Below are 12,025 nucleotides of genomic sequence, written 5' to 3'. Positions count from 1 at the left end.
CAAATCTTGGCAAGTGTGTGGCCCAACTAGAGTACCCGTGCATTGTTTCTGACTGTGTAAAACAGTACAACTACTTTGGAAACAGTTTTGCAGTTTCTTACATAATTAACCACACTTATTACATGTGGCAGACACAGATGGATCACTCAGATTTCCCTCCAGGAAAGCTCCCAGGACCCAGTTGCAAGGAGTGTGTTTCCAGCTCTGCGCTTTGCAATGAACAGCCCTAGCTTTCAAATTGCGATCATGCTGTTCTCAGTGTGGCTCCCAACCAATGACTGAGCAAGGAGGTAATACAAGGACCCAGCCATTTCTGTACTGCATGAGATTTCTTTAACTGGTGATTTTTTAATCTGGAGTATCTTGATGGATGATCACAGACATTTTCATGTCTATATCGCTGTCTGATATCTTTCCCTAAGAATCCTGTTTCATTCCTTTACTTTTCACAGGTGTTACCCCCCACCCCACACCACTCCCCCTACACACACCAATGAAACTTTTGCACCCCTCTCTCTCAGTGTCTGCTTCCCAGAAAATCCAACCTACGACATTTGGCACTAAGAATGGTGTGAGAAAAAGCTATAGAATTGGTTTGAGGGATTGGATTACATGTATACTAGCTGGGAATGAAGACTCCATCCTAGTGATGCATGGTGTAAAGACAGTTCCTGGCAAGATGGTAACTCAAGTTGTTAAAACTTTCATCTGCTGCCCTAGCTGGTTTGGCTCAGTGGATAGAGTGTCAGCCTATGGACTGAAGGGTCCTAGGTTCGATTCCGGTCAAGGGCACATGCCTGGGTTGTGGGTTTGATCCCCAGTAGGGGACGTGCAGGAGGCAGCCAATCAATGATTCTCTCTCATCATTGATGTTTCTATCTCTCTCTCCCTCTCCCTTCCTCTCTGAAATCAGTAAATATATATTTTTAAAAAACTTCCATTTGCTGAGAGCTGGGTGATGCTGGTGGAGGAGACTGCAACAGTGTATGTGATGATAAATAAAGGATAATGCAATTGGATTGTTATTACTAAGTTGCCTTGATGCCTTTCAGGCAGATAATTAAAAGCTGATGACAATTAATTAACTGATAACTAAGTGTGAGAGTCACAGAGTTCTTTTGATAGCAGACAAATGAGTCTTCATGATATGTAGTGAATGAGCATAAAACAACTGAAGATAAAGCCAAGGCAGATATATGTTATTCCAAAATCATGGCCCTAATTTGGAACACCAAGGATTCTGATACATGGGATGGGAAAATTTGAATGGATGACCCCAAAGGTTTACTTCCCAGATTTCTCTAAACATTCTGAGCCTATAGAAGTGGCCCATCCTGCCTATTAAAGCTAGCACCCTAGGTCTGCAGAAAAATATTACATAATTATTTCACCCAAAAGACAAAAATTATTACCTCAAAACCTGCCCACATGTCCTCCCCTACTGCTATCCCTATTACCCTATGACTAGGATCAATCACAGTGTAACCCATCAGGGGCAAGCTGAGCCTCATAAAGGAGAAAGGGACTTTATGCCAAAGATGCTGTCTTTCTCAGAAAATTCAACCTGTGATATCATATGAAAGAGTCATTCCCTCCCCAATTAATACCAGAGTTCTCTGAGAAGCAAACATCAAGATGGCCTTATATGTACAAGAGATTTATTGAAAGAAACACATATAAAAAGGTAAGGGGGGGGGGATTTATGTGGTGAGAACCTTCAGAGCATAACACAGGTCAGACACCTGTGAGTAAAAGAGGACAAAGGATGAATTCAATAGGAATAATGCCACACGGTCGTTTCAAGGCAGTCTCTGCCTGATTGATGGGATGTCCCTGCTAGAGAAGGCCTGCACTTGGTAAAAATGGCTCAGCTGGAGTCTTAGTGACTGGCTAGGAATAGCCTGGGGGAAGAATGATGACATGAGGATGACTGCAGCAGATGAAAGGTGTGACACCAGGAGATTTTCAGGCAACTGTGCTCCCCCGAGCAAGCTCTTGACAGGATATCTGGGCAGCACAATTTCATGGCCATAAAAATAACATGTGACTACACAGGGACTGGACACGAATGTTCAAAGCAGCAAAACAATCCAAATGTCCATTAATAGGCAAATGGTTAAACATAGATATCCTTACAATGAAATATTACTAAGGAATAAAATGAGACAAATCACTCACGTGCAGCAACATGGGTGAATCTCCAAAGTTTTGTGCTGAGTGAAGCCAGAGAGAGAAGGTGGTGTACTGTGTAATTCTATCTACATCAAGCTTTGGAACAAACAAAAGCTGATATAGTGATAGGCATTTGATCGGTGGTTACCTGGGGCAGGACTTTTAGGGGAACTGGTGACAAGGAGTCAGGAGAAAACTTTTGGTGGTGATGAACGCTCAGTATCACAAACTAGAGGCCCAATGCACGAACATTCATGCAAGAATGGGCCTTCCTTCCCCTGGCTGCCGGCACCACCTTCCCTACGGCCCGGAGCCTCCTTTCCACCTTCCCACACTGCCCAGAGGCCCGGAGCTGCTGGGGTGGTGCAGAAAGCCTGCGTCATTGCCATGGCAATGATGCAAGTGTCCAGCCCCGCCCACCGCCACTCAGCACCTGCATATGCAAATTAACCCATTCCCACCCTGCATATACAAATTAACCCATTCCCACCAGCAGTATACAACCCATTCCCACCCGGAGTATGCAAATTAACCCTGCATATGCAAATGGTTAATTTGCATGCTCACTCCTGATTGGATGGTGGGCATTGTGAAGGTATGGTCAATTTGCATATTTCTCTTTTATTAGTGTGGATGAGGCCATGATTACATGGATGTGTATGCTTGGTGAACTTATCAAGCTGAACTATGAATATGGTTACATTTTATTGTGTATTTATTTAATGGTTTACATATAAGGTAAATTACATATCTATAAAATACATTTAAAAATAAGTTGCTATTTGAATAACCCTATATTAGAAATAGCCCTTCTTTTTCTGTATCAACTAACTGTAAAAAATCAATTTGATAAACATCTAGGAGGGGCTAACAGTTCATACTTCCCATATGACAAGACTTAAAAAAAATACAATTTTTAATGTTCAGATTATCCTTATTCCTGAAATGAAGCGGTGGATGCTCAGCAACATTAGTGATCTCACTTGAAATCACACAGCCCCTGTGGAGGCAAGCCCATAGATGGCAACTTTAAGCTCTTCCACTCTGCTTTATTATCTCCTATTTTAATAGCATAAAATAAAGTCAGAAGCCTTTCCCATCAGCAGTGTACATACTGACTTAAGAATGTTTCAAAAAATAAAATCTGATAATATCCTAGAATGCTTATAATTATTTTGCCGTTCAACTCTGCCACTTCAGTGACCCATTACATAATAAAAAGATAATACTCTACCATGAATTGATGAAACTCTATTCTCCTTCTGAGTTGTTCATTAATAAAGTCATCGTATAGCTCTTCTGAAATTATGGTTCGTCAGCTACTTCCAGGATTCCTTAATATTACACTAAAGAGAGTTACAAAGTTAATAGAAATAAAGTAGATTTTCGGAGGAGATTTGGAGATAGTTAAAGCCATTGATTCAGAAAGACAATCGGGAGTTAAAATGCTCCAGAGAGGGTTAAAAATGGTTGCCTTTGTATACACATGTCAAAAAGGCAAACACCCAAAAGACAAATGATAGTAAGAGGAAAATACAGATCAATACACCTGGAATTAAACCAAAAAAAATCAAGAAGGCAATTTAAAAATGGATGTCAAAGTAAATAGAAATCAAGTGATTTATATAAACTAGAATAATGTGTATGTATTTGTTCTTGGTTCCAGTGAAGAAGCAACTAAGTAACACTACAAGTCTTACAGCTCACATATGAAATGAAACAAAACCAAAAGGAAAGAAAAGCATCCTCAGTACAGATAGCTTTAGTAAGTAAGGATATTAATACTCTCCTGCTCTTCAATACACAGATACTGCTTTATTTTTCAGTTACCACACCATGAAAGGGCTAAGATTCAATTACTCATTATAATTGTGAGTCCCCTGTTTTCTCAGGGATTTCAAGCTCATATAAAAATTTCCATTTACATTGAGGTGACACTGAATTTACATTTAATTCCCCCTGTATATATGCTATAGTCTGATTGTTTCTGTCCCCACAGATTTATATGTTGAAACCAATCCCCGATGTAATAGCATTTGGAGGTCAGGCCTTTGGGGGGGGGGGTGATTAAATCATGAGGGTGATGAAGCCCTCTTGAATGGAATTAGTGGGCTCATAAAAGAGGACCCAGAAATTCCCTCATCCCTTCTGTTAAGTGAGATCATAGCAAAAAGATAGCTATCCATGAAGCAGAAGTGGGTCCTCCCAAGACACTGGATATACCAACATCTTTTTGTGTTTGTGTGTTTATCTCCACAGTCTTTTTTTTTTATTTCTTTATTGATTAAGGTATTACATATGTGTCCTCATCCCACCATTCCTCCCCCCCCCCCCCCCCCCATATACCAACATCTTGAGCTTGGACTTTGCAGCCTCCAAAACTGTGAGAAATAAATATCTATTGTTTATAATCCATCCAGCCTGTGTAATTTTGTTACAGCAGCCTAAATGGACTAAAGTAATGTGTTTCTAGATATGGAACACTAATGCCGGGCATTGGACGACATTTAATGCCGGTGGGTCTTGATCCAGCATCTAGAAGGGTTCTGAAATCTGGAGAAGGCTGTGCCTAGATTAAGTAAGAGTCCAGAGATGAAAGATAATTTTGAAAGGCATTGGGGGTCAGAGGAGCTTCAGCTGAAGGAGCTAAGTTCTCCTTGTCTCAGGACCCCTTGCTTTTTATTAACACAAATTGTCCTAAGGAAAGGTGGAGATACACTTCAAAGGGTAGGGTTTCATACAGAAGCATTGTCAGATTGGGGAATAGCCTACGGCTGTTCAGGTATTTGGCCAGTAGGAGCCAATAACATGTAGATTAAGATGCCCTAAACTGCCTGGCAGCAAATAATTATCTTATTCAGGTTTGGGGGAAATGCCTTCAGCCATTCTAATAGGTGATAACAAATGTGACTCAGCCCTTGTTGAATCCCTAAGTTCCATCAACCTTTTGATGAAACTCTTGCTATTATGACATGCTGTGATTGGCTTCCTGCAGAACACTCTATTAGTCTAATCAGAAGCTGTATGTCCTCCTATTTTTCTTAGACAACCTCACTGCAATTTGCTTTTTATCTTGTCCTCAAAAATGATTCATTTAGTGTATGTCATTTAATAGCATATCTTTGATGAACATTCTATTACTCATATGTAAAAATATATCAGATTACATGATATCTTTATTGTTATAGAAAATATTTTGTCACATATAATAGGGGTTTTTTGACCTCTAAGGAAAAGAAAAGTCCTTTGGTTTTTCCTCATCTTTTATTCTAACCAAAAGAAGAGGAATGATAATATTATTAATTGGATTCTAAAATACTCTTTGGACAATTTTTTTTTTTCAGGTACAAAATGTCACAGAAATAACTTGGCCTACACTGTGTAACTCTATCCTCTTTCTCCTTTTCTGTTGGCCCTAAATAGTTGACTTTTCATTCAATAGACATTATAAAGGCAGAGACTCAAGTTTGGATATTGGGCTACTTTTTCCTATTCTTCTGTTATTGTAGTTCTCTACTTTGATTGTGAACACAACCTCCAAAAATGATAGTCATATATAGCTATCCCCCCCCCCCATCTTATATGACTTTCTCTTCAGTGACCTTACCAGAAAAGGGGATATTAGAGTCAAAGTTTCAGGTGTTTCTGAATTCCATGGCCCAGTTTTGTGAGAAAATAACACTTTAATTCAACATAATAATTATTCTTGATTTTCAACATCCTCAACAAAGTACTAAGGGAACTAAGGCCAAAGAAAGACATGATTAGGTTTCTACTTAATATAAAGTAGGATCAAGAACATCCTTGATTGCTTATGAATAAGATCTTAGAAAGGAGTATTTTAGCCTAAATGAGTGAATAATAATAATAATAATAATAATAGCATCACTGACCAGTATGGCTCAATTGGTTGGAGTGTCATCCCATGGACTCAAGGGCTGTGGGCTCAATTCCCAGTGAGGGCACATATCCAGGTTTCAGGTTTGATCCTCATTTGGGGCATGTGCAGGAGGTAGCCAATTAATGTTTATCTCTTACATAAATATTTCTCTCACTCTTAAAATCATGGCCAATAGACACATGAAAAAATGCTCAAAGTCACTAGTCATCAGAGAGATGCAAATTAAAATGACAATGAGGTATCATATCATACCTGTCAGAATGGTTACCATCAATAAATCAACAAACAAGTGCTGGTGAGGATGTGGAGAAAGTGGAACCCTAGTATACTGCTGATGGGAATGCAGACTGGTACAGACGCTGTGGAAAACAGTATGGAGATTCCTCAAAATATTAAGAATGGATCTGCCATTTGACCCAGGAATCCCATTTCTGGGAACATATCCTAAGAATCCTGAAACACCAATCAGAAAGAATATATGCATCCCTCTGTTCATAGCAGCATTATTCATGATAGCTAAGATCTGGAAACAGATAAGTAGATGAGTAAATAAATAAAGCGGTGGTACATTTACACCATGGAATACTATGCAGCTATAAAAGAGAAGGATCTCTTATCCTTTGAGACAGCATGGATGGACCTGGAGATTATTATGCTAAGCGAAATAAGCCAGTCAGAGAAAGACAAATATCAAATGATTTCACTATAGATGGAATCTAAAGAACAAAATAAACTGATGAGCAAGATAGGTCCAGAGGTGTGGATGCATGGAACAGAATAAAAGACTCTGGGCGGGGTGTATTTGGGGGGGAAAGAAGCATCAGGAGAATTTGCTGATTGTATGTGAACTTTGAGGAAGAGAGAGGAGTCAAGAAAGACTCCTGGGCCGAAACCGGTTTGGCTCAGTGGATAGAGCATCGGCCTGCGGACTGAAGGGTCCCAGGTTCGATTCCGGTCAAGGGCATGTACCTTGGTTGCGGGCACATCCCCAGTAGGGGGTGTGCAAGAGGCAGCTGGTTGATGTTTCTCTATCATCGATGTTTCTAACTCTCTATCCCTCTCTCTTCCTCTCTGTGATAAAATCAATAAAGTATATATATATAAAAAAAGAAAGACTCCTGAGTTTTGACTTCAGTAACTAGAAGATTGGAATTGGCATTTATTGACATAGAGAAGGTAGGATGAGCAGGTTTGGGAGTGGGGAGAAGAGTTCAGTTTTGAACATAATAAATTTGGGATGTATATTAGAAATTCAAATAGCATTGTCAAATAGGCAGCTGGATAGTTAAATCTGGAATTCAGAATTCCACGCAACAACAGTTTTCCTTTTTGGACATCTATAAAAGTCATTTCTTTAATAATTAACTTTAACTCTGCAAAAGCATTTCCTTGAGAAGCTATAACATAATAATTCAATAATGTTACTTTTGGTGATACAAATGATTCAAAATATAGAAAAAGTATAATTTTGGCAGATTTAATTCATGTCAAGGGTCTTACACACTTTCTAACCATTTTATTGAGATAAAACATAAAGTAGTGCTTCTAGTAAGATAATGTAAATTCAAAGGCCTTTATTCCTTTAAAATGACTTATATTAAGAAATGTATTCCCCAAGTTTGTGAGGATGTTTTATTTGTATGTGGAAAGATGTGCATAAAGTATTTTTTATTAAAACATGTTATGCAATATTATTTTAGCACGGTATGTTTTGTTAAATGTTTAGTAGGAAATTGAATGAATCTATTCCTATTATCTTAAAATTATGTCAATTCTAAAGAATTATCTCAAGCCTTGGAGAATAAATGGTATTTAGCTGACATTTCAAAGAGAGCAGCTGAACAAAGTGATTAGACACATGCCTAGAGTACTGGCTATAAGGCTGAAAAATGCGGTCTCCGCCATCCCTTTATTAAGCCTATTTGACTATATAAGTGAGATTTAGAAAGTTGGGAATTACCATGACCTTCCAATGAGCAAAAGAGGAGAGCTAGGAGGGATTTACTCATAGAGAACAAAGAACTCTGCCAGGAAGAGTGACTGGTAGGTTACTATCTGGTTGAAGTCCACTTTTGACTTTGAACTTGCTGACCTGTCCTCTGAAAAAGAGAACATTAACAAGCAGCCACCTGGTCTGGTGCATCAGTTAAGTTTTGGTGCTGCTAGCAGCTAGCCTGACACTCACAGCTCGGCTTTGGTGCTCTCTGTAAACCTGTATCACAGAACATCAATATCACACAAAAATACCGTAATGGTGATAGATCAAAAAAAGAGTAAGATGACTTCATGGTAATGTTTGAACACAGACAAAACAAACACTGTCTAAGCCAAAAAACAAACAGACACCCAAACATGTCCATATCTTAGCTAATATGAGGGACAGTTACATCATTACCAATTATAGCTTTAGCCTCACTTTAGTCTTCCCTCTTTCTAGATAAGATTTATTAAGCACCCAGTCTTAGAATTACCTCTACTTGCTGACAGCGTATGTTACAGAGAAAACTCTGCTTCTTTAAACCCTCCACAAAATCATCTACCACAGACCCAAATACAATAAGCATTTTATAACACATTCTTACTTAGATTCCCACCTTCCCCCCATGGTATACATTCTCCCTTGCTGCCATGAATAATGAGACAACTTGTATCTCTGCTGGTCTTTGCCTGGAGGACATGAATACCTCCAAGTACATACATTTAGTAAGAAAAAAAATTCTGGAGACAGAAGATAAAGAAAGAAATAGCAATCAGACCATTTTCTTGCTTCTCTGATTTGGTAAGGATGCTTCAGCTCCCAAGAGGAAATGGAAAGGCAGACTGGTTCTACCTGCCTTGCCAATCTCCAACCCAAATAGGCTTATTGTAGGGCCAATGAATTCCAGAAGTTAGAAAAAGTTAACAACAGAGGAAGTCAATACACTGTATCTCTCAACTCAGAAAACTAGAAAGTTTCCTCAAAAACTGACATAAGAGCCCTATGGAAGACCCAACATTTAAATGCCTGGGCACAGAGGGTATCGAAAATAAAGGCAAAAAGTTATACAAAGAGTAAATAGAAGACTTTTCATTCATTTGTCCAATGCCTTCTCCTAGTCCACACCAATCTAGAGGAGAAACAGTGATCCAAAGGATGCAGAAAAGTGAGGTGGTATAAGTAGAATAAAAGACTAGCTCTACCCTCTGACCTAGCATTGATTCCTTGTGTCAAAAGTCAAGCATAAGCTTACAGGACAGGAAAAGCCAACTTTTCGAATAGTTCAGAGACTAAGTCGGCAATTTGGAAAAACTAGACTGGATTTCACTTAAATGACTACTAAGCAGAGAGATCTACCCAAAATATCACCAAAGCCTGGAAAGGGATATTCAATAGAGTAATTAAAGGCAGGGTTGGAGAAAAACAATTATGCTTCTACCTCACTCAGTTCAGTAAATAGGTCCTCCTTTGTCTCTTCTGTACAATAAATAGGTCCTACTGAATAGATAAATATCTCAAAGCTTGTACAACCAAGGGTGCAATGGTTTTGCATTCATTTTCCTTTTGACCTACCTGTGCTTTTTTCAAGAATAAACAATTTTTTGTATTTTGAAAAATAATAAAAGTAATTTTTAAAGGTAAGCGTTTCTAGCAGATAATGAGTGTGTAACATTGTGGTGAATAACCGTTTTTCTTTTTTTTGTGGATGGTTGGTGCACCAGCATTGATATAGGAGATAGTAGATGGAGTGAGCTTTGCTATTAGACTGCCTCAGTCAGACCCTGCCTCTTCTATTATTAGTTCTAAGAACTTTGACAAAGCACCTAACCTACCTATGCCTCAGTTTTATTTTCTGTAAAATGAGTATGATAATAAAGTGTTAATGAGAAATATGAGTCATGTATTTCTAGTATTCAACACAGTGTTGGCACAGAAGAGGTGTTCAATACCCTTCTAAACTTCTTTTCAAAAACATTAATAGGGTAAGTAATGTTGCAAAACTGTGGGATGATTCATTCCAAATAACTCTGTATCATGGTAGCTGCTGAAATTCCCCTCGGTGATCTAGGCCAGTGGTCAGCAAACTCATTAGTCAACAGAGCCGCAGTTTGCCGACCACTGATCTAGGAAATGTAAAAATGCTTCAAGTACAGTAACTGAATCTACTGGTTTCCAGAGATTAGCAAATGGTTCAAGAACTGAAAAAAAAATCCATTCAAATGACATGAAAAGTAAGTGCTTCCTTCCAAAGGATACTGTCAAAATAATGAAGACACAAACCACAGGTGAGTATAAAATATTTGCAAAAGACATGCAAAATATACTAAGATTAAAAAACCCTCATCCAAAATACAATAAGGACTCAAAATTCAACAATAAGAAAACAAACAACCCAATAAAGATAGAGGTAAAAGATCTGAACAGATGTTTTCCCAAAGAGTGCATACAGATGACAACATATGAAGAGATGCTCCATATCATACACCATGAGGGAAATGGAAGTTATAGCAAGGTGCTATTACACATCTATTAGAACCTCCAATATCCAGAACACTGACAACACCAAACACTGAAGTGGGTGTGGAGCCACAGGAACTCTGATTCATTGCTGGTGGAAATACAAACTGGTACAGCTACTTTGGAAGGCAGTTTGGCAGGTTTTTGGTTTTTCTGTTTTTGTTTTATTTTACAAAATTGAAGGTGTACTTACTATATGATCCAGCAATTGATACTTACCCAAATGAATCAAAACATATCCCCACAAAAACCTGCATGGAGATGTTTAGAGCAGCTTTATTCATCATTGCCAAAACTTAGATATCCTTCTAGTAGGAACAATGATAAACTGAGGTACATCCAAACAATGTAGCATGAAAGGAAATGAGCTGTAAAGAAATGCAAAGACATGGAGGAACTGGAACGCATGTTACTAAGTGAAAGAAGTCAATCTGAAAGGGCTACAGACTGTGTGATTCCAACAACATGTCATTCTGGAGAAGAATGAACTATAGAGACAGTAAGAAGATCAGGGATGTGAAGAGCTCATAGTCATAGATCCAGAGAACAGATTGGTGGTGGGCAGAGGCTGGGAGAAGTGGATAAATGGGTCAAAAGGTAAAAAGAAAAAAAATGCTGACAGAAACCAAGACACAGAAGAGACAAGGGAGGATTCTCTCCTGGGGCCACCAGAGGGAATACAGCATGCCCATGCCGACACCTCGATCTTAGGCTTCTGGCCTCCGGACTGAGACAATAAAGGTCTGTTGCTTTAAGCTACCCATTTGTGGTACTTTTGGCAAGCCTTACACATGTTACAGCTCTTATTAAGAACTAATACCGGTTACAGTGATAGTTCAATAGCAGTAAGCGCATAGTGGGCATCCTCAACCTCATCCTATTTTGGATCAAAGGTGAGCACCTTTTGGAGGCTGATACTTACCACACAGGAATGTGGAGAAGCACAGAGTGGCTGTTGGAGACCCAAGTCTGGATGTGAAGACGCAAACTCACACCCAGGGAAGGGACTTTGGAGGTCGAATCCACAAGACCGTGGGATAAAATTGTATCAATGGAACTGCCCTCCCTTCTAACTTGAGCACCTGGGATCCTCCCAACTGAGCTGACAATCTATGAGGACAAGGGGTGTAATTGGGTACAAGTTGGGTTTGAGGCCCTTCTGTGAAGTTAGAGATCCAAGTTAGAGATCAAGATTAGAGAGCCATTGGCTCTTTTAGGTAGACTTGAAACCCAGTGGCAGGATGCGGACACTCACATAGAGGATGCACTCCAAGAAGTAAAAATATTGGAGGACTCCAATGTTTCCCAGATAAGAAGGGGGAGAATACACAGTGAAAAAAAAACACATAAAAACACAAGAGAGGGTGGTAAGAAAGGGAGGAGATTCCAAAGGAGGGCCATAGAGAATCCTGGAGAGGAGGTTCTCTCCTTCTGTCTCTCCAAAGAAAGAAAAAAAT

This window comes from Cnephaeus nilssonii (genome assembly GCF_951640355.1).
Source record: "Cnephaeus nilssonii genome assembly, chromosome: 13".
NCBI classification, from domain to species: Eukaryota; Metazoa; Chordata; class Mammalia; order Chiroptera; family Vespertilionidae; genus Cnephaeus; species Cnephaeus nilssonii.
This window is presented reverse-complemented; position numbering follows the sequence as displayed.